Source organism: Saimiri boliviensis, chromosome 3 (genome assembly GCF_048565385.1).
Source record: "Saimiri boliviensis isolate mSaiBol1 chromosome 3, mSaiBol1.pri, whole genome shotgun sequence".
Lineage (NCBI taxonomy): Eukaryota > Metazoa > Chordata > Mammalia > Primates > Cebidae > Saimiri > Saimiri boliviensis.
In genome coordinates this window covers 133,060,990-133,085,869 of record NC_133451.1, presented here as the reverse complement: position 1 = coordinate 133,085,869, position 24,880 = coordinate 133,060,990, and the positions used below count along the sequence as shown (strand labels likewise).

General features: G+C 35.8%; 1 pseudogene; it reads right to left on the bottom strand.

Annotated features, from left to right (window-relative positions):
- Positions 1-5,092: 5,092 nt before the first annotated feature.
- On the bottom strand, positions 5,093-7,193 carry LOC101029252 (60 kDa heat shock protein, mitochondrial pseudogene; annotated as a pseudogene).
- Between the last annotated feature and the right edge of the window lie 17,687 nt (positions 7,194-24,880).

Sequence of the window (24,880 nt, the reverse complement as noted above, 5' to 3'; positions counted from 1 at the left end):
AGCTGAGACAGGAAAATCACTTGAACCCAGGAAATGGTGGTTATGGTGAGCCAAGATCGTGCCACTGCACTCTAATCTGGGCGGCTGAATGACTCCATCTCAAAAGAAAAAAAAAAAGTAATGATGAAACCAGATAATCATATTTGCCAATAATCACAGGAATACTTCATTCAGCCAATGTATATCAATGGACACTAAAAGCAGCAAGTAAAAATTTAACGAGAAAATCAATATTTACACAATCTCAAAGTACCTGACCATAATATATGTATTAATTACAAGTGAGAATTAGTAACTTTACAAAGGAGAAACCTGAAAGAAACCACTTTAATCAAGTAATTTTAGTTAAATCTTCAGTAATAAAATAAACAAGGCAAACAAATCACCATACTACCTAATGGCTCGTTTGGAAGAACAGAGAATCACTTCTCACTTTTGTGATATTTCTGCCCAAAATGTATAACCTGAATCTCACTGTGAGAAAACGTCAGACAAACCCAAAGTGACATATGAAATAATACATGGGAAGATATATCACATCAGTTTTGTGATATATTTGGAAGTAGTTTGGTTTGAAGTTTAAACTGCATTGGGTATGGACCACGACAGCAAGAGAACGAATAAGGATGATCCCAAGATCAAGGCAAAGAAACTGAGTGATTGATGGAGACTTTAACTGGTAAGAAGACTCTACAGGTGGTAGATTTTCTCAGAAAGGGAAACAGACCAAGAGTATTACAATGTATTCATTATTTTTTGGAGTTCTTCGTGATTGTTAAATGTAAGTGCTTCCATGAATTTGTTATCCTTCCTAAAGTTAATGATTATAAGTCATATAGGATTATTAATGATTCAACATCATTTTTTACATTTAGGACATTTTATATGAATTTCATAGATCTCACTATACTTAGCCACCTAGAAGCAAATTATAGGATTTTAATTATATACCTCTTTGGAGATTCAATATATTATTTCAAAATTATTTTCACAAAACATAAAGAAAAAACACTAAGCTACTAATATACAAGGCTTTCTAGTACAAAACTGTTGTTTATATTATGATTATATTTTTTTCCAAATAATATTTATTATTTTAAAACTGATAAGACAATCTATCCCTGAGTTTTAAATAAAATCTATATGGAAACTCTCTAATGAAAAATACAGCTGCAAGCCCATGAGATGCATGATAGCATTGCCAAAACAAGGCATGCTATTTTGCTTATTAAAATGTGTCTGCTGTTAAAGTCTCCAGGCACATAGACTACCCAGAATCATTAATAAATCAAAAGAAAGGCAAAGTCATATTCCTTTCCCTCCCTATCCCCATGCCATTCTAGAAAGTCCAGCAAATATGCATTTTTGTTTTTTCCATTTCCATAAGGTCTTTTGTTCACCAGAAATTTATGTTAATTGCTAGGGAAAGGGTAAACCCATAAGCATCAGGAAAACAATTCATGATTTAATAAAAAGACCAAATTCAGCAGTAGCCACTTTAATCAGGATAGATACATTACTGTAAATTCTTGGAATTATAAGTACGTTTTGTTAGAGGATTATATAAAAAGGAATACAATCAGAAAGGATATAGTGTTAACTAGGGAAATACAGATCTAGAAAGTTACAAGTTAAAATTTAACTCTTGGAAGCTTTTTGAATCAGAAACAGAAAATGCTTATTTGCAGTTGTGAGGAATAAGTGAATTTAGTGTTCATCAAAATTTCTCTTCTATTACATGTGTTGTTTTTAATTTCCAATGTGTTCTTGCATAGGTAAGCTCTCTTCACTCCAAATAAATGTGTTCTCTTCCACCTTTTATATTTACTTTTTATTAAAGGGTTCCTGTTCTTAGCAACTTGATAATTCAGTGAATCTAAGAAGTCTATCTGATCAGCTGTCTAGATAAAGGAAATAATTCCTTTATCTGTATAGATAAAGGAAATAATTCCTAAATTAAACAATTCAAAATTTTCACTTTTCAATCAGTTTTGGGCCTGCAGGGGGGTGTGCATCGCATAGACAAATATATTGGGACAATACTAGAAATAATAGCAACCTTAGAAACTCTTTAACTAAGGCCCCTGGAGGTTTATTAAATTGCTTTTGGTCAGGTAGTAGTTCAAGCCTAAAACAGAAGTTTACTGCTGGTGCTAGTGCCTTACGTGTTCAAAGAAACATCCTACAGAGCTGGGACTCAGACTTCTGTAAGGGGAACTTCAGCCATCTGGCGCTGATAATTCTGAGCCGCATGATGAAGCTACTTCTTGAAATAGAGAAAAAATTGGAAACTGGTACCAACTGCTGTTACTCAAACCAAATGCTGAGATGAAGAGCAAATTATTAGAGCAAGAAATCAGGAAGATGGGTGTCCCTTCTTCACGCCCTTTAGTCCCTCCGATTGGCAGAACCTAGCAGGGAGTCAGCGGGCAAAGGAAAAGGATGGCTTGCAGAATCCCAGCCATAGCAATCATAAAGAAAAGAACAGAGGATGGGGCTGGAGCTTACAGTGCTTAATAACTGGCACATTCAAAGAGGGATTCGACTTCCCAGATGACATTGCAGTTGGGACCAAAATAATGTATCTGTTAAAAATGTAAAAGAGGAGTATGACTGTGGGCATGCAAGCTGCAGTGTCTGCGGTAACCACTTCTGAATCTAGAGATCAATGCAGTTTAGTCATGGAGCTGAGACACATACAATTTTTTGACTCAAGAGCCAAAAGTGATTAAAGAGGAATTTCTTTCTATGACCTCTTGGATGACATTAAAGTGACTGCAAATAAAAAGGCTTTAGAAACACCCATTAAAGTACCCTTTGTTTCCATTCCACTTTCCTGTCAGGTTTCTTTCTCATGCATGCTCCCTCCCCACCCAAAAAGAAAAAAAAAAAATCTAACTCTACTCTCAGTCCATGATGCTTTCGTTCCTTCTCTTTCCCACCCCTTATATCATTTTGCATCAACTATTCTGATTATTATTCATTAACATCTATTCCTGCAATACATTGTTATTTCTCACTCTGATCAACTGATGTATAAATGACCCCAGTTCCCCACTCTTCTCCGTGAATATGCTCTTTGGCATGAAACTTTATAGCCCTCCACTAACCTCACCCTAAGCTCGGCTATGTTATTTGGTTTAGCCACTGAAATTTTGGAAACTGGTACGTAAGTAGAGGATTGGAAAATAGTTTGATCAACTGAGTTTTTTCCCATTCTTGCTCTTTGACAGCACTATAAAAATACATCCAGGCTAGCCTGCTGGAGAATGGGAGATTCTCAATTCAGATATAGCTACTGTCCTAGCTGGCAGCTGGTATACACCAGACCTGTACATCAGCCTATTCAAGATCAGAAGAATACCCCACCAAGCCTAGCCTAAATATCTGACCATAAATTTGTTACCTAAATGAATTCTTACTATGATACTTTCCTAAGATTTGAGATGGCTTGTTATACAACAGGCAACTGATATGTTTACTTTTCAAAAGGAGCAAAATAGAAATGATTATTACAATGTTCTCTTTGGTAGGTTGAGGAAAGAAGAAATTCAGTCAACATTTATACATTAATAATTGATTCTGTCATATTTCAGTCAGATTAAAGCAAACAGCCAAAAACCATGACAAGATCCAGGGTAAGAGACTGATGATAGGTCACCTGTTTACAAGAAAAATAAGATTACTAGCCATATTATAGTTGATTCAGAATAACTTCATTTTTAAAACCCTAAAATTTTAGAGTCAGGCTCGAGTGTAATTTCCTTAAAAATTTCTAAACCATATAGAAAATCATGAAGAAACCATAATATTTCTTTGTTTGAGTTTCCATTTTAGAAGTTAGGTCTTATTTTAAAAATATTTTCTAGCCTGTTTAGGCTCTTATTTAAAACTATCTACTTTTCTCAAAGTCTTTCTCATACTTCGGATATCCAAAATATTGCATGAGTTATGTAAACAATACAAAATTAACTATAGAATTATATTTGTACATTGATTCAGTCAGTTTCTAAGAAGAACTTTGAACAACTAAAAATATGAGCTACTACATTCTCTCTGAAATCTTTTTTTGTTATTCTTTTTGGAGGGGTGGAATGAGTCATTCTAAGCAAAAAGAAAAAAATAATAATCAGACACTTTCCACTCCTAACTTAAGGGAGTTGGAGATATCAGCAGATCCAAATTACCAGGAATGGGAAGATATAGAAAGATGTGGGTACCCACCAAGGAGCTCACCGTCCCAGTGCTCTATATAGCCTCACTTCTATGGCCAAAAGTATTAAAAAGAAGGAAAACAAAAGACTAATTCAGGCTTACTATTTAAAAATACAGTGATTCTGGCCCAACACGGTGGCTCGTGCCTACCTTCCCAGCACTTTGGGAGGCTGAGGCAGGTGGATCACTTGAGGCCAGGAGTTTGAGACCAGCCTGGCCAACATGGTGAAACCCTGTCTCTACTAAAAATACAAAAAATACCTGGCATGGTGGTATGCGCCTGCAATTCCAGCTACTCAGGAGGCTGAAGTAAGAGAATCGCTTGAACCCAGGAGGTGGAGGTTGCAGTGAGTCGAGTGTCCCTCTGCCCTCCACCCTGGGCGACACAGTGAGACCCTGTCTCAAAAAATAAATAAAAACTAAATAAAAATACAGTGATTCTGAGAGGCCTTCCCTTTCCACACTACCTCCTACTTTTTTAATAGTTGTCATCCCATTTTCCTCACCTGCCAATGTGGTCAGGACTTCCACAGTGCATTAAACATCTTTGAATCCGAGAAATTTCACTGAAGCAATGAGCGTAGAAGTTATTAGCATGAACTGAAGACTAAATGGTGCTGGTACACAAATAGGGAGACACATCAATATAACAGACTCGTGAATCTAGAAGTAGCTTCCAGAATGTAAGGAAAAGTAGATGTGACAAAGGTTGCATTTCGAATCAGTGAGCAAAGTATTGAACAGACTTGAGACAACCATGTAGTTATGAGGAAAAGATTTAAAGTTGGATGCATACTTCAAAACTCTCCTCAGGTATATCAAGATTTTAAGTGTGAGAAAATAAAACAAAAAAGATAGGGAAGAAAGTAGGTAAGCATTTTATTTTATTTTATTTTATTTTAACTTTAAACAAATTTTTATTACACAAAGGTTGTCACATAATTGGATATTTCTCTACTTCATACACAATTATTCTCACTCTCCACAGAAAGGCTGCCTAAATTCTCATCTGGCGGTGGCAAGCACTAAAATCCTGATTTTAACAGAATAGTAGTAAAAATGCCTCAGTGATTCAAGTTGAAAGCAGTACATTGGTACATGGCTCTTGTACCCAGTATCAGGAATGTACAAATGTCTCTTTATTCAAAAATGCCAAATAAATTATCTGTAGGCATGGACAATGACAGCAATAAACCATTATGTATTTTGTTAACTGAAACCAGTAACTGATGGTTATAGTGATGTCTTAAACATCAGCCAGCCTTTTCTTCATTTTCTCCAACTGAATTCTCTGAAGTTATTCGTGAGGAACACTGCCTTGGGCTTCCTGTCACAGTTCAAAATAAAAGTAAAGCACTATTCTAGGAGTTAGAACATGCCACCTCCCATACCACCTCCCATTCCACTCATTGCACCCATTCCAGGGTCCTTCTCTTCTTTAGGAATTTCTGTGACAACAACTTCTGCTGTAGTTAACAGAGAGGCCACACCAGCAGAATCCAATAAAGCAGTTCTCACAATCTTTGTTGGGTCAATAATTCCTTTCTCCAATATATTTACAAAATCTCCAGCCATAGCATCATAACCAACTTCTGAGGAACTTTGCATAATTTTCTCAACTATCAAAGATCCTTCAACACCTGCATTCTTAGCAATGGTCATTGCTGGAATTTTGAGTGTTCTTTTAATAATTTCTATACCAATTTTTTGATCTTCATTAGCTGGAGTCAATGAGTCTAAGGCTGGAATGCACCGAAGCAGGGCACAACCCCCTCCCAAAACAATGCCTTCTTCAACAGCAGCTCTTGCAGCATTAAGGGCATCTGTAACTCTGTCTTTCTTTTCATTCACTTCAACATCACTTGTCCCACCAACCTTCAGCACAGCTACTGCATCTGAAAGTTTTGCCAGCCGTTCATTCAGCTTTTTCTTTTTCATATTCACTAGTTGTGACATCTAGCTGCTCAATGATTTCTTGAATACATTTTTCAATTTGAGCCTTATCACCTTTTCCTTTTAAGAGCATGGTATCATCTTTTGTCACAATGACCTCTCCAACTTTTCCTAAGTCATGAGGCTGAACGTCTTAAAGATTTAGGGTCAATCCCTCTTCTCCAAACACTGCATCAGCAGTAGCAATAGCCATGTCTTTAAGTTGGTTCTTTCTATTGTCACCAAACCCTGGAGGTTTGACTCCCACAACCTGAAGTCCAACCTTTAGCCTATTCGAGAGAAGTGTACTTAGAGCTTCTCCAACAACGTCTTCAGCGATTACGACCAAAGGCTTACGGTGAGCACTGGCAATTTCAAGAGCAGGTACAATGGACTGGACACTAGAAATTTTCTTTTCAGTCAACAGAACATAGGCAGCCTGGAATTCACATTTCTGACCTTTTGATGTATTAATAAAGTATGGAGAAATATAGCCTCGATCAAACTTCATGACTTCAATAATTTCTAATTCATCATTCAGTGTTTTTCCATTCTTTACTGTGATGACACCCTTTCTTCCAACCTTTTTCATTGCATCAGAGATGATATTCCCAATGTCTTTGTCTCCATTTGCAGCAATTGTAGCAACCTGTGCAATTTCTTCAGGGGTGGTCACAGGTTTAGACCGCTTTTTAAGTTCGGCGATTACAGCATCAACAGCTAACATCACACCTCTCCTGATTTCCACTGGATTAGCACCTTTGCTAATCTTCTCGAAGCCTTCCTTGGCAATAGAGCGTGCCAGTACAGTAGCCGTGGTAGTGCCATCCCCAGCCTCTTCATTTGTGTTATTGGCAGCATCTTGAACAAGTTTGGTTCCAATATTTTTATATTTATCCTTTAAGTCAATTGACTTTGCAACAGTCACACCGTCTTTTGTTACTTTGGGGCTTCCCCAGCTTTGCTCAATAACCGCTGTTCTTCCCTTTGGCCCCATTGTAACAGCTACGGCATCGGCTAAAAGGTCTACACCTTGCAGCCTTAAGGATCGGCATCTGCTCCAAATTGTACATCTTTGGCGTAAGCCCGAGTGAGATAAGGAGTCAGGACCCTGGACACCGGTCTCATCTGGCGAAAGACTGTGTGGGTAACGGAAGCGTTTTTGCGGGGCGGCGGCAGGGCGTGCGCGCGGAAAAGCAGGGCCTCTGGTGGCGAGTGAGGGACAGAATGCTGGGCGCACAGGGCAATGAGCCCGCGTGCCCTCCCTCCCCCTCTCCCCCCGCCCCGCCAGTAAACATTTTACAATATCGTCTCAGATCTTCCAAGTTTGATATATAAATAAATAATAATAAACCAAAATAAATAATTTTTATTAGAAAAGTATTTGTCATAAGACAAATGAAAATGTGAGAAAAATAATTTGCAATACACATCATAGTCAAAAGGCCAATACTCCCAATATGTAAAGACTTCTTACAAACCAAAAGAAAAATAAATAATAATATATAGTATGCTTTCATTTGTGCAAAAAAAGAATATAATGTATGTGGAATATATCTGGAAATATATATAAGACACTACTGACATTATCTAGCCTATGGATGGGAAATGGGTGATCAGGGTTCAGAAATCAAAAAGGGCTTTCTCACTCTATAACCCATTGCACCTTTAAATTATGAATTCCACTAATGCATTATCTATTTGTTAACAAATAATAATTGAATTAAACAATTTTATTTGTAATCACTATATAAAAATATATTTTACATACTTATTTACAAACTGGTAATGTTATGTTTTAATCAGGATCCCTGATGCTTTCTACCAGACAAACCCCAAAATCTCAAAGCTTAACAGACACAGGGTTTATTTCTCACTCAGTAGAGACTGATATGTGTTGGATGGCCCTAATCCGTGTAATATCCAGCCATCCGGAACACGTGACCTTTAAGACTGATTGCATTAAAGGAGGCTCACCCATTCTAGACTATCTCAGCCCGGACCTGACACAAGTCACTTCTGCTAACAGTCCATTGGCTGGAACCACTAACATGGCTCTCACCTGACAAGAGCAAGGAAGGAGGTGACAGGAAGAATGTGTATAGCATGACTTGCATTTTTCACACTGCAGCAAATTTATTTTCAAATAAAGTTTTCTGTAATATAAAGCCTCATATATGGTGTAAACTCTTTTGTGTGCTTTTGTTTCCACGTTGTTAAAAAAAGGATATTAAATATTCCCAATGAAGAATTACATAAAGAGACCCATGGGATGTCATAGAATATCTAGGATATATCTTATCCTAAATGTAGAATTAGTAAGTTTAACCTTACATAGAAATATGAGTAAATATGCCATTGGCCAATCCAAATTTAAATATGCCTTGAAATATTTAAGTCATTTTTTAGCTGTTCCAGGTACAATTGAACAATCGTAGTCTACACAGTGATTAACTAAACAGTCTTTGGAGACAGATGAGCTCATATTATCCATTTTGTCTGCATCCTTCAGCCAAGTGTTTTACATGTACAGCCAATGCAGGCCACTAAGCATGTTCTGTAGCCACAAATTACATCAAAAGGGAAAGCCAGTGCAATGTTCTGCTGACTATTTTTATCCTGGAAAGAACTGTTTGTATTCACGCTTAATTTTTGTCTCTTAGCTCTACTCCAAGTCCATTTTTGTCATACTATATTTTTTCACGTTCCAGCAAGAGAAACGAGGTCTGCTTCTTAAAAGTAAAAAGCCATAAAATATGTTACTAGATGGCTTCTACATTGTTCATTTAAGTACCGCATGATGAAATATAGACATGATTTGGCAGCATAATTTAGTTTCTCATCATTCTATGTATTTATTTATGAGAAGGATTTCTATACCAATTCTGAATAATGCCAGCTGTCACGAGAAAGACTTGGAGACAAGATGGAAATTTTGGTGACTGGGAGATTACTCACCAGGAGAAGACTTTGACCAGCATTTCATTATATTTCATTTTGTTGAGGAACACATTGATCAACATTTCAGCAGAGAAACCAAAGCAAGTGAAGTTTATCATAATATGGCATTTTAATGAGCCATGAAACCAAATGCAAGAGCAACATGCAGATTGGGCGTTTTGTCTCTTACAGCATATGCTATTTTTGTTTACCTTTAGTAAAAACACCACAGGGTCAGAATGCGGCTGTGGCAAGTAAAATGTTGAGTTATGAGCACACCCTACTGGTTTGGTGTGAAATGACTATAAAAGGTTTCATAGGTATTTTAAGGGGTGTGTGTGTGTGTGTGTGTGTGTGTGTGTGTGTGTGTGTCTGTTTTATTATGGACATAATGAAACATACAGTATTCTGCAGTTTTAATATCATAAACCAAAGAAAAGTAATATGCATATTGGATAGATGATAGATACATAGACATATTTAAACAGAATTAAATCCTTTCTAAAGCTTATGAATGCCTTGATACACCTTTTTTCCCTCTTTTTCTATTTTTAAGGCTCTTTGAACTCTCTCCACTCTCGTTTAGTTTTTGAAGACTTGACATCCCAAGGAAGACTCTTTGGAAGTGAATTTCCCTGACCCTGGATCCACAGAGCCACCTGAAGGTGTCACACTGAACTTTTGCTGTTGACACATCACTTGTTTTTCCTGGTTCTCCCTCAGTTTTTGCTTTTATCAAGAAAATTTGTCAAACAGCTGGGTGATGCCAATACATGGAGCCTGCTGGAAAGTACATAGTTGTTCCACACTAGACAACCAAACGGAGTCACATACAGAGTACATTTTCTCCACCTACTCTAATCACGTTGGCCATATATGAACTGGAAAATGGCAGCGTTTTCGGCCACACATGATGAACACAATTTTATGTTTAAATACATATATTAGAGAAAGAAAAATAGGTTGACGTTAAGTGTGTGATTTATTCTCCTGTGGCTAGAAAATAAATCCATGTGCCATCTCATCACCTCGGTCTTCCTCACTGAGAGATGTTATCTAAAAAGGGGACGTTCTAGAGGATCACGATGGTGAATCAGTGAGTTTAGGGATTATTCTTTTGTTTTGCTTTCTTTTTTGACCCAGGAAGAGTGGCTAAAACCACATGACTATTTTTATATCATGACTTTAATACAACTTCATAGCAAAGCATTGAAATTTCACTATCACTGTGTTCTCTGGGTACAGGCAATATGAAGTTAGTAACTAAATTCTATAAGTAAAAGTAAAAATAAAATAAATTTTAGCATTATGTTTTTATGTAGTCCAATCCTTTCTTTTAGACATCAGAAAATCCTATGGACACCATGATAAAAAAGGAATCCCTGCCCAACTCATATCTGGCCTAAAAAAATAATTTTGTGACCAAATATAGCTCTTCTAGGATAATAAAATAGTACTGAAAAAGCTTGTGCAGGCACTAAACTTAACAAATAATTTGGCAATGTATGCCTTCCATTTGTTTTTTTGTTGTTGTTGTTTGTTTGTTTTGGCTCAAAACTAACTCTGACCCAAAGAACTTCCAATCACATTATTCATTTTTCAGTGGCAACATTCCTTAAATTGAGGATTACTCTTTCAAAAGTTTGACTCACACTATGTTTTTAACATTGAAATCTTATAGACAATTCTGTCAAAAAGGCAAGGAACATTCTATGTGTCTATGTGCTGTGTCTGTCTTGAGTTACCTCTGTGAAATGCATGATGCATCTTGCTACCAGGTTAATCTAATAAACTGCATCCCAGTCATATCAATCAAAGCTTTTAATGGCCTCCCAATTACTTACACCTGAAAAATTAAATTCTAAAGCCTTTTCCTAACTTGCAAAAGAATCTTTGGCCAACGTTTCCATCTGCATTCTCCTTTGGGGAATTCCTGTGTTCCAACCTAACTGAATTATTTTTGACTTCCTAGAATATTCCTGTTTATTTCTCCGTATAGTTGTCATGCGAGGCAAAAAATATTGCTGACCAATTCAAATTCCTTCCGAGACATACATGTAGTATTAGTGATAATGGCAATAATGATGTGAGTAGTGGCCAGCACTAGGGAGGGCTCATTGTCTGCGAAGCATTGAAATAACCAGTTTCTTCATGCTTAAAAGAAAAAAAGACATAATTCTTTTATTCCTCTTGATAATCCTAGGTGGTAGATCCTGTTATGAGAAACTGAGATCTATACCTTACAAGTAAAAGAATGCATATGGCAAACATTTTCTTTTTCAAGAGTGATTTCACAAGTGTTGTAAACTGACTCTATCTGGATTTGTCAAGCAAAATTCTTTTATGCTGTTTTTGGTAGAAACGATAGCCACCAACAATTTTTAGCTGTTCACATTTCTGTAAGTTCAGTGAAGCCTCGTTCTTTGTCTTCTTAGAGATTCATACACCACCAAGCAGGAAACCTTGACTTTAACCAGAGCAAGAGTCCAGAAACAAAATTATGTTTACCTCAATACTAGCGAATGGAAACCTGAATTTTCTCTGGTGCTGGCTAGATACAATGAGATTTTAAAATTATAGCTAGAATAGAAGGCCTTAGAATGTGATCCCTGAGGCTTTCTTGAGGAATCTGCAGGGTCAAAACTATGCTGTAATAATATTGAGATGCTATTTGCTTTCTTTCAGTGTTTCAACATTTGCACTGATGATGTAAAAGCTGTGTGGAGTAAAACTGTTGGAGACTTAGCACAAATCAAGACAGCATTGAATTGTGCTAGAAATCCTGTGTTCTTGACGGCCATAGCATTCATGGGGTGGAGGAGGTGGAAGGGTTGGTTTTACTTAAGCATGTTCTTGAGAAAACAATGAAATGGATTCATTTGATTAAATCTAGACCCTTGAGTACATGTCTTTTAATATTCTAAGTGAAAACTGGAACGTTTATATAAAGCCCTTATGCTTCACGCTCAAGTACAATGGCTGTCTCAAGAAAAAGCACATATGTAATTCAGCTATAGCTGAACTGAATATTTTCATCACGGAATATTTAACTGAAAGAACTAAAAGGCAAAGTATGATTACTCAATCTTGAGTACTTGGTAGACATTTTTTCAAAAATGAAGTAAGCCTGTTGCATCAAAGATAATAACCAACAGCATTTGCTCCCAGTGATAAAATTTGAGCTTTCAAGAAATTGAAAACTTTGTCTTCTTCACCATACTGATAGTATACCAATATTTAACTATTTTTCTGATGAGATCAGTGTAAATATTAATTACTGTGATTTTCTTTATATTCAGTAATGAAATATGTTAACATTTATAATATCTGGATAGTCAGTGAACCAAAATTTCCTAATGACCAATGTATGATGCTACAAAGTTATGCATGGATACAAGACCCACTCAAAGTTTGCAAGATAGACCAGTGGATTTTAATGGAACAGAAGAATACACAATATTCATGGATGTAGTTTAGATTCCACATTGTAACTAATCTTCAATTAAATGCCACTTGTTATATTGTGATATATCAATGGAAAAAAATCCAAATTATCTGCAAAGATAGTAAAGCACTTTTTCTTCCAGCTATACAAGTCAGATGAGGTAGGAGGTCAAATTTTCTTCGTATGCTTCAACCAAAACAACATATCTCAACAGACTAAAGGCAGAAACACAGGAAAATCCGGGTGTCTTTTATTAATCCAGATACTAAAGAGATTTTCCAAAAATATAAAAAAATGCCACTTTTACCACATTTTTGGATTTAAATAATAAAATTATTTTTCATAAATATTTATGTTTAACAGGTAATAAGCATATTATAAATATTTTTAAATTACCTATAAATATTTTATGGCTTTATTATTTTCAATTTCATAATATATGTTCTTTGGAGACTTTAATAAATTTTAAGGACATAAATGGGTTGAGACCACACAGATTATAACCCACTGAGCTGGGTCATCCTGCCTAATGATAAAGTCTTTAAGCCTTGGTGGATTCTTATGCACTGTTCTCAAAATTGTAAGCATGTGTTGGAAACTCTTAAGCTCATCCACATATTTTGAATACCTTTAATTTCACCAGTGAGAGCACATTTTAACACTTATTGTGGTCATTTACTGTAGCCACAAATGAAAAACCTTTCTGATGTTTACCATGATTAGAGAAGCCTGATGTGTTGATCAAGCTAGAGATAAGAGCATGTGTAGTAGCTGGAACACAAGCTTTCTCAAGAGAGCACTAAGCTGGCAACACCTGGAGTTTACATTCGTTTTAGAATTCAGAGTTCCGCAACTGAGTTGTAACTTAACCTAAATAAGAAAAATCCAACATTACACTCTCTATGCTAAGATAGTTTAAAGTTAAATTACAGACATTGTAATACCCAACCAAATGCCACTTGCCTTTGAATTTCTATTTCTTTTCATGTTTTACAGCATATCTAGTTCTATATTCTGCCAATTCTATAGTAAAGCTTTTGTGCATTTATTTTACTCCCTATTCTTTTCACAAATTCTGAGATATTACCTGACTGCTAGAATCCGAAACAATATATGATAACTGGGTAAAGCATATATTAAGAAGCAAGAGAAATCTATGAATGCTAATGGGAAGCTGGGCATGTGGAACGTGCAGTCCCAGGAATGCATAGGGAATCATCATGAAGAAGCAGCAAAGACCTGAGTATTACAATGGTACCTGAAATACAGCAATAAGTACCTAGGAGCAGATACTATTTGGCCAAAAAAAAAGTAAAAATAACCAACATCTGAAAATTGTAAAATCTAAAAAGATAGCTCTAATAGAGGCTCAGGGATGGGACTTGAGTTGAGAGGGAAAAATAAAAAAACAAAAAATGAACTTCATAATCTTAAAGAGAGTCACCTATTAATCAGGTATGAAGTTAAAGACTCGGGAAAAGGAAAACAAGACAACCTTCCAGTACCAATCTGCCATAACAAATAATTAATAAATATATAATTTTTATCTTAGTGAAGATGTGGTTTTAGATGTACTGAAAATTGTATTCGTCCTAGATGAGACTGTCAGTCTGCAAATAAAGTCACAATGCTAGTGATGTAGCATGGATAAATTAAGAAACATGGAAGAATGGTTCCAAAGCTGTAATAATTCAAACTCCAGTTTTATGATTAAGAGAAGATCCTTGGGGTTTTCTTTTGTTGTTTGTTTGTTTGTTTGTTTCTTTTGAGATGGTGTCTTCCTCTGTCTCCTGGGCTAGAGTGCAGTAGTGCAATATTGGCTCACTACAACCTCCGCCTCCTGGGTTCAGGAGATTCTTCTGCCTCAGCTTCCTGAGTAGCTGGGATTACAGCTCCCAACACCACGCCTGGCCAATTTTTGTATTTTTAGGTAGAGATGGGGTTTCTCCACGTCGGCCAGGCTGATCTTGAGCTCCTGACCTCGTGATTCACCCACCTCACCCTCCCAGAATGCTGGGATTGCAGGCGTGAGCCACTGCACCTGGTTGGAGTTTACTTTTTTAAAAAAAATTGGATTTGAATCCTACCTCAACCATCATCTAGAAGTGCAATCTTGAGCAAAATATGCAGCTTCTCTATATTTTCCTGATATAGATATTAGGATGATTCTACATATTATATGCATAAAGAGAAGAATATACATGGGTATATTAGTTGTCCATTAATTTTAGTACCAAAATCATAAATTTTGACTATGACACAAAAAAAAAAAAAAAGAAACCAGCTGTCATCACAGTTTCTAAGAAGAAAATGTTTTCATGTGCCATGGCAGCCAAAAGAAAAAACACACACAAAAAGGAAAACAAAACATTAAACATCACTAGAAAGTACATTTTAAATAGAAATGGAAATGACCAATCATAGTACAAAAATAACATGCTTCCCATTATAAATATGTGAGTATGCTAGGAAGTTTTTGTTAACAAGCAGCAAAAACTTCAAAGAGACGAACAATCATTAGCAACCAAAATTTAAAGACATAAATAGACTTCTACATGGGAATAAATGTTTCCGATGTTATTTAATCTAGAAATATGAATACTGACCAGAGATATGGTCAAAATAAACACCGCAGTAAAGACAGATGGGTTTACTTTACTTGGATTTTTCAATACAGAATTTAGTTTAAGCTACTGGAAAATTTAAAGAGAAATCTTTTCCAATATTTCCTGTATTTATACTTGGAATAAACAAATCTTCGAATAAACATGAGTATTTCTCTAAATATTAAATTTATTATTAAAAAATTCTTAATGCTATCCTGAAAGACTGTAGACAGATACTATGGGACTCCGTTAGAGATGTGGTACTGTTTTATTGTACCATAATGTCTTGACAGGAGCAGTTGATGTTTTCTGAGATCCTCTTAACCTCCTTGAGAAGAGGTTGTGTGTACTGGTGAAAGAAATAAAGACCACCTAAACTTTGATTATAAGTACACAATTACCAAACCTAAATTAGAGAAATTCTTCAAGAAAAGTTAAAATGCTCTAAATCAGCTGTCTTTAAAGGGTTGTATACATAACTATGTAAAGACTTTTCATGCACCTAGTCTAAGTAAAGACAAACCTTCAGATTTTCAACGTCCTTGTTCTTAAACTCCCACATGTACTATCTAAAGCTGATGCTGCTGAGAATAAAATTTCCACTGAGGAACAAGATGTTCATTTCCATTTTCCTTTCAAGGTAGTCTGTGCCCATCACAAAGATACTGGCACATTAATGCAGGGTAAAAAACTTCTGAGAAGTTAAAAAGTAGTATAAAAATATTCGTGTTGGTGCTGAGAAAGGAAATAAATAACGTGTGGCAAAGAATCTTTCTGTGAGTCAGGTACTTTGTAATTATTTGCTTTGTACAAAACTGAAAAACCTAACTGGTTGTGTTGGATTATCAGAATTATTTTTAATAATCTGCATAGTTTGGAATAATAAGTAGGAATAACTACAAAAAATTATGCCAAATGCTAAGAAGAAAACTTCTATTCCTGTCCTTTTAATTATGTGACAAAGTTTCTGAATATGCACATCTAAGGGAAGAAAAAGAACATAATTAGAACATCATTTGAACACTGTCTAGATCTGGCAAGAACTCAGACTTAGATACCTAAATTAGTTATTTTAAACCTCATCCATCTCGTTAAGAGATGTACTACCAAAATTTTTATTTTTACATTTTTTTAGTTTTAAGAATTTTAATGTATTTAAGTAGTTTTTAATCAATGTATACCAATTAATTATAATGAAAACTCAGTTCAGAAAAGAACAGTTATCAGATTTGTAATTACAGGAAGTCCAAAAATACTACATTTCAATGATACAATGCATGTACATGTTTTCTTATTGCATAGGTAGGATTTTCAATAGATGACATTCAAAAATAAATGCATTTTATATTTAAAAAAATAAATGATGATGCTTATCAAGTTGCTGTAGTATTTAAATTCTGTAAGACACATTTCAAAAGATGAAGTTAACAGTTTTAATTTGGTTGCAATCATTTACAATATGCTGAAATTTGTTTAAAGTTGCAATATTTACAGGTATGTTCTACCTTTAAAATGGTCAGCTAAATGTGTGAAGTAATTCATAGTTTTACGAAATTCCTTTAGGGGTGAATGAATAAAAGTTCGAAGTTCAGTACTCTAGTCTACACCGTAGATAACAGAATACGCTGCAGTAAGACTGGTTGATTTCAAAACTTCATGGTGATCACTATGTACTGTACAAGGGGTGGGAAAAACATTTTTAGTTCAGTGACTATGTCTGGTCACTGTTAACTCACCACACAAGATTTATGATTTTGGATGATTAATCAGCAGTGACCATGATTTGTTTTTAAAGAATTTCTCTTTGAAATGTACCTTGATCTTGATATATCACTTTAAGTTGATCTATACAGGAAAAACTGGCACCAAAACCTGCAACTGCTTTGAGGGGAGCTTTGCGTGATTATTAGATTTCAAAGCCACTAAGCTTCTGCTAATCTTCCACATGAGAGATCTAAACACGATTGTTTATGAAAACTTCCCTCTCCTCTAAGGTTTCCTCCCTACCCACCTTCCATTTTCTCTAATACCATCTAAAATGCATGCATGGATTTTCTTTGTTTCAAAAGTTTTTAGCAAACTGACATCCATTTATTAGAAGCAATTCACATACCTACAATGTGCAACTGCTGATCATGCAGGCATGAGAAAGCACATCTCCTCTCAGCATTTAAAAATCAAAACTTCTATAAAAGTCTCAAATCTTCAATAAATTTTTCCATAGCATTTGACTATTTCTGGAGCACAGTAAGAAGCATGATACTTTCCTTTTTAAAGCACTGACATTTATTACATTGTATAAATTGATTGTTTGAGATCCAGAAGACCTCTGCAGATATAGTAGAAAAATCGATTGCTTTTCTTATTGCTTTAATAAAAACTGCATAAATTCTTTATATTTAATATCTGTACCACTAAAGAGAATGTGTGTGTGTGTGTGTGTGTGTGTGTGTGTGTGTGTGTGTGTAAATGGGAGCTCCAGCTGCCCTTAGCTTGAAGGAATCTCCATGTCATCAGCAGACAGGAATTATATTTCATTCACCCTTTTGCCATGGTAAAGGAGTCAACAAGATCCAGATGGTTGTTCTGGGTATTAAAGTGAGTCTGCTTTATAATCGTTGTCTGAGACCCAAGCTCTTGCTTTATAGCGCTTAAATAATTGATTTCACCCAGTTTTCAGTCAGAGCTAGAAAACTCCAAATATTTTCCCATTAATCCTCAGAGCAGGGAACTGCTGATGGTGCTCAGTAGTTTCAAAATTCATGGCTTCATGGGAAATCATCCCATTTACAAAGAAATCCATTTTGGCTGGGAAAGAAAATAAAATCCTCATGCTGATGATTTCATAATGTGTCAAATCACAGTTGCAGATTGACATAGTAAAACAGGAGTACTATTAAACTTATCAAAGATGCAGGTTTATGCTGTATCATTTAGTAAGTTAATACACATGTACACTGTTGTTATTTTTTTAAATAAGTGAGTTTATAAAAGATAGGGACCCAGTGGAAACAAATGATGTAATTCATATACTATAAAACATTAGGACACCTAACCCTGAAGGTCAAAAACTCTCTAAAGAAGAGCTCAGGGGTGAAAAGACATTCTGAATATTTAGCCACCAAAAGAAACTTTATTAAAAATATATTCCTAGTAGGAATGCATTCAGAATGTTCTGTCTACTATTCTAACCAATGCAATCCAAACCTTATTCATTGTTGGAATTAAAGGTAAGTACATGTTTATTCATAACGACATTGTAAACTCATTTTTATTGTTCACATTTGATTATTTGAGATTCTGAGGAAAAAAAAGTGAAGCAGACTAGAAACTAAATTACAGTATAAGTCACTTAAAAATAAATATAACAACATTTTCTGAAGAAAATTGGAGTAACTACTCTATACATCTGAGTTAAGTAGATTACCATACTCAAGCAATACATTTGGCTGTAAGGTTTTTGACCAAGAAGGCAAAGGATGGGAACATGCTGAGCTGCATCATTTTCACATTTTAGCACTAGGAAGTATACAATTTCAGCTAATATCACTACTTTCTCTAGAAGGAAAGCTGTGTGCCTATACTGCAGCTGACGATGTGGACATTAACAACAGTGTACATTTAGATATGTGTAGCAAGTACAAAGCTGGTGATGCTGGTGTCAGTGTCAGATCCAGCAAGTTCTGGAGGATACAGAATGGATACTAATTTACTTTCAATTACTAGTAAACTATATTTAATGCTTACAATCACCAATAAGCACATCAATGTAACACTGTAAAACAAGAAATGTACTAGCACTTTAAAAAAGAAGATCCTTTGCTAAATTTAATGAAAATAGGACTTTAAAAATGATTTAATGTTTCTAAATGTGCCTCAGAAATTTCAACAAGCAGAAATACCAGGAAAGCTACGATGACAAGTTTTTGGAAACAGACATCTTTAATACTAGCTAATATTAGCTAGTTCCTAGTTACAGCTTTGATCTATTGTCTCACCTACAAAACTGTGTGATATAATAAGCTTTAATATGTGCATTATAATGTTTACATATTTGAATGAAATAATTAGAAATGCTTTGAAATAACTTATTTAAGTGCTTCTTTATCAACCCCAGGGTAGTTCTTTCCAGAATGAAAGTAGTGATTCAATTACCCTTGGTAGACATGGCACAGCAAGAGTTAGTAGAAAACTTATCCTCCATATGGCCAGGCACGGTGACTCACACCTGTAATCCTAGCACTTCCGGAGGCCAAGGCGGACACATCACCTGAGGTTCCAGCCTGGCCGATGTGGTAAAACCTCATCTCTACTAAAAATACAAAAATTAGCCAGGCATGGTGGTGCATGCCTGTAATCCCAGCTATGTGGAAGGCTGAGGCAGGAGAATTGCTGAAACCCAGGAGGTGGAGGCTGCATTGAGCTGAGATCACACCACTGCACTCCAGCCTGGGTGACAGAGCCAGACTCCATCAAAAAAAAAAAAAAAAAAAAGAAAATTTTTCCTCATATGGATTTCAAATAACAAATCTTTGTGTCCCTTTATGGAGTAAATCATATGATAGATTCACTGCTTTTTTTTTTTTTTTTTTTTTTTTACAATTTTTCTTTAACTTAGCAAGAAAAAGATTATTATCTGGGTTTAAGTTAATGGAATTTTACATGGAAAGACTTATCTAATGGAACATAAGAAATATGTTTTTATTTTTAGCAGCACTTTGGTGTGAAAAGGCAGAAGCCAATTACTCTATTTTTTAAATGTTTCTATTGTGCAAAGAAATATACATTTTTGGAAGATGTCAAGAATTTTCACTGATTTTCCTGGGACAACGATTGATTCTTAGGAGGCCCTTTGAAAGATGCAACCTCTATATGAGGAATGAAGGGCACAGGGAATGTCTCTAAATGACCTTACCATTCATATGGTTCTAAGTCTTCTGGCGCCACTGCAGCTGTGTAATGATGCGACTACATAATTCTTTAAAGGAAATGAGAGCATACAAGTTTTCCTGAGATGGAAGAAAAAACAAACAAACAAACAAACAAACAAACAAAAAACCTGGCACTGCAGCATCACATCTTTAAGCTTTAAAAAATATGTATGTTGTAGTCTATTAAATAAAAGATTTTACTTTTTGCCGGAAATGGTGGCTCATGCCTATAATCCCAGCACTTAGGGAGGCAGGTGGATCACTTGAGACCAGGACTTCGAGACCAGCCTGGCCAATATGGCAAAACCCCATCTCTACTAAACACACAAAAATTAGCTTGATATAGTGACGCAACCTGTAATTCCAGCTACTAGGGAGATTGAGGCACAATAATCACATGAATCCAGGAGGCAGAGGTTGCAGTGAGCCAAGATCGTGCTGCTGCACTCCAGCCCAGGTGACTGAGACTCTAAAAAAATTTAAAAAAGAATTTTTACTTTTTGAAAAAAATTACAGAGACTGTCATATTGCTGCCAATGACTGGCAAAGCTACAGAGTAATGCGAATTCATTCATTCAAACGCTATCTTTTGAGCACTCACTAACAGTGTGCCAGGTACCATTGAAGACATTTGGGAGGTAATATGGCACAAGACTGACAAACTCCTCACAGGGCTTATTTTTTAGAACTGAGACAGACAAGAAACAAGTGCGCATAGCATATATCATGTTAGATTGTGATGAGTGCTAACAGAAAGGATCAAGCAGGAAAGCTGATGGGAAGCGTGACAATTTCAGATGAGGTGCTCCAGGAAGGTCTCTCTGGAAAGGCAGCTGTGGAGTTCACAGAAAGCTAGCCTCCCTTATTCGAGGATCATTGAGCAGACCAATGTGGAAATGACCGGTGACTGAAACAGTCCAGTTCTTTTATTTAATATTTAGATTCATTAAATTCATATTGAAAGAGTAGAGGAAAAACAATTTTGTTTTTGAATAATTGCTGATGAAGTGGCAATCCTTTTTAGTGGTAGGAAATTATATGTGTCTGAAAGCAACCCTTCAGCTGGAAAACTGAAACAGAGGTAGCTATTATTTCATATTTTCTTCTTTTTTATACCTCAATGGTTTTGTAGAAAGAATGGGGGTCAGGGGAACTTAAATATTCCAATACTTAGAGTGATGTGGTATTTATTTTTATTTATTTATTTATTTATTTATTTATTTATTTATTTGAGGCAGAGTCTCGCTCTGTTGCCTGGGCTGGAGTGCAGTGGTGCCATCTCAGCTCACTGCAACCTCTGTCTCCCGGGTTCAAGTGATTCTCCTACCTCAGCCTCCTGAGTAGCTGAGATTATAGGCACGTACCACCATGCCCAGGTAATTTCCTAAATGGTTTTAGTAGAGACGGGGTTTTACCATGTTGATCTGGCCGACGTCAAACTCCTGACCTCGCAATCCGCTTGCCTGGGCCTCCCAAAGTGCTGGGATTATATGCATGAACCACCGTGCCCAGTCATTATTTTGTTTTTAATGAAAAGGATCATTTCTACTAACTTTGAAAAACAATTTAAAGAATAAAACAAAAATTCAAAAATATTTCATTTATTAAAGCTGCAGACATGGAGACAAACTATACTCACTCTAGTAAGAAATAAATATGATACAGTTCAGTCTTGACAATGTGGGTTAGTTTAATGAGCGAAGTATCAAGAAATTTTTCATAAAATATACAAAATCCAAAGATCCTTTCATCAGAAAGGGACAAGTTGCTGTGTCCCGAAGATACTGGACATTAGTATGTTTTAACAAGGAAACATTTGCTTCTCTTCTTACTACTCTTTCACCCATCCCAACCTACTAAATAAAACAAGACAATCCCAGCACTTTCGGAGGCCAACGCTGGTGCATCACGAGGTCAGGATTTCAAAACCAGCCTGACCAGCATGGTAAAACCCCATCTCTACTAAAAATACAAATATTAGCCAGGCACTGTGGCAGGCACCTGTTATCCCAGCTACGTGGGAGGCTGAGGCAGGAGAATCGCTTGAACCCGGGAGGCAGAAGTTGCAGTGAGCCAAGATTGCACCACTGGACTCCAGCCTGGGTGACAGAGTGAGACTCCATCTCAAAAAAAAAAAAAAAAAAAAAAGGACAACCCCTGAATTTTTTTCTTGCAAACACATGGGCTAAAAAATAAAGTTACATCTAAAAGCCATGTGAAGAAAGAGGAAAATAAGTAATTTAACAATAAGCAACATGCATTAAACCACAGAGTAAGAAGAGAGAGGGATAAACAGAAACTATGAACTATGTAAGAAAAAATAAGCCAGGAGCTCATTATTATTGTGTCCAAGGATCCCCATTAGGCCCTTCTTCAGGATGAAATAAGAGTTCTGAGCCACAAACATCACAGATACTAAGAGATGCAAAATGTAAAATTAACAGACCAAAAGATTCTTCACATTTTTTATATTAAAGTAGTATTTTCAAATATATGCTCACACTTTCCTTTTTCATAATGCCCATTTTCTTTCCGTGATCATAAAATAGTATGTGTTCCTGGTGGCATCATCTTTGGGACAGTCATCAGGGTAGTCAGTCATCTTTGTTTTAAACTAAAAGATGGTTTAACAGATGTGAAGTAGCTCTGACAGCATTTCTTTAAAAAATTCAAACATGAGAGTATCATTTTGCACCTAATCTAAGAGGCTGTAGAGGAATCAGAATCGTCTGTCTCGGAATATTAACATATTTACTGAGGTTCTTGGAGAGACTTTAGTTTCCATGCTGAGTACCTGCAATCCAGTGCTTTCAACCTAAGCTTGCTGTCTCCAAAAATGTTCATAAAAGAAAAACTGGCATGGTAAAATTATATTACAAGTGTTTTATGATTCCATACAATATTCAATAAGGAGACAGTTGGACCTTCAGATCAATACTGCTCAGAACAATCCAATTATAAATTGTCATCTTGATGTTGGAAAACTCAAAATACGCTGTCATTTAATGTATTTCAAAGGCTTTCAGGTGTGTTTTTTCTTCTAAATTGCTGTCAAAGTAGTTATAAAATATTTTCTTTAAATAAGACTAGCATTTAACAATACCTCAGTACAAAAGATTTGTTTTGTTGTATCTAATTACGTTGAAAGTGGTTTGTAACTAATTTTGGTTCCACTAAATGTTTCTATATCAAAAGAAAATGGTGAATTAAAAAATATTAGCTATATTGTGATTCCACCTTAGATTGTCAAGAATTATATTCTTGGCTGGGCATGGTGGTGCAGGCCTGTAATCCCTCCACTTTGGGAGGCTGTGGCTGGAGGATCTTTTGAGCTCAGGAGTTCAAGATCAGCATGGTGAAACCCCATCTCTCCAGAAAATACAAAAAATTAGGTGGGCATGGTGGCATGAACCTGTAGTCCTAGGTATCTGAAAGTCTGAGGAAGGAGTGTCACTTGAGCCCGGGAAATCAAGACTTCAGTGAGTCATGATTGCACCACTGCACTCCAGCCTGGGCAACAGAGAAAGATCATGTCTCAAAAAAAAAAAAAAAAAAAAAAAAAAAATATATATATATATATATATATATATATATATATATATATGATGTTCTTAACACAAAATTCTCTTCTATGCCCCTCTGGAGGGCCCTTTTTACTACATACAATTTCCAATTTCATTTCTGAGATACTACTGGGTGTGCGGTTTTCTCCTAATAAACCTGTCAATGTTTCATGGATACTGGCAGAAGAAGCAAGTCTTCCGGGTCAGAGACAAGCAAGCAGCATGAACATCAAGTCTGCACTGATTCCCCTACCTACCACATTCCACATGGGTGGCATAACAGGCCAGGAGAATACCAAAATTCATATCATCACAACTGATGATGTATCATCACAACTGTCAAATGGGAGCTTGGGAAATCCACCGCTTTTTTAGTAAGAAAGCAAGCCTGAAGGACAAACACAATCCTAAGAAATGCTTCAGGTTAAGAAGACAGGACAAGGTCTGGCATTTTTGGCATACCCAGCAAGTATGTACAAGAACATATGGGGCTCAGAGAAGATTGCCTTGCCCAACTGATGCTTGAGAAAACTTCGATTTAAAGAATTTTCTGGTCGAAATGGATTTCTATTTATCACAAGAAAATCTATTTATTCTCTCTTTCTGTCTCTCTCTGTCTCTCTCTCTTTCACACACACACACACACACACACACACACACACACACACCTTTTACATTGTCTTAAAATAAACTAATATTGAAATCTTAAATAGTAATCCCCCACACCACCTGTTCCCATGTCAACCAGAAACTCTGCAGTGATAAAAGTAAAGACGGCTTTTTACGCTTTTCATTTCTTTGCTTATAAATAAAATGCTACATGGATTAGGTATTTTTTTAAATCATGCCAGCTGTCTTTTAGGACTGAATTGAGGTCATCTCATTCTCCGTAAGATATCAAAACCACAAATAGCTATAAATTTTCATCATGAATATAAAACTTACTTTTCAATGATGAAAGATGATATCATTTAAAACAAACTATTGTGGTTGTTCCTTATTTACACAATTCTAAAAATAATTTTACAAATTAAAAATAAAGTCCTGAATTATTTTACCATAGTATATACATATAGGTGTACATTTTTACATTTGTCTTATGATAAAACGCACGTTTCCTTTGAACTTTGGGCTAAAATACATATATTTTGGGTTCTTAATTTTACATGCCAGCTAGGTTCTTATAATTCCTGGTTTGTACTTTGAAGAATAACATGTGAAAAAAAAACGCAATAAATTTAGTTTGAC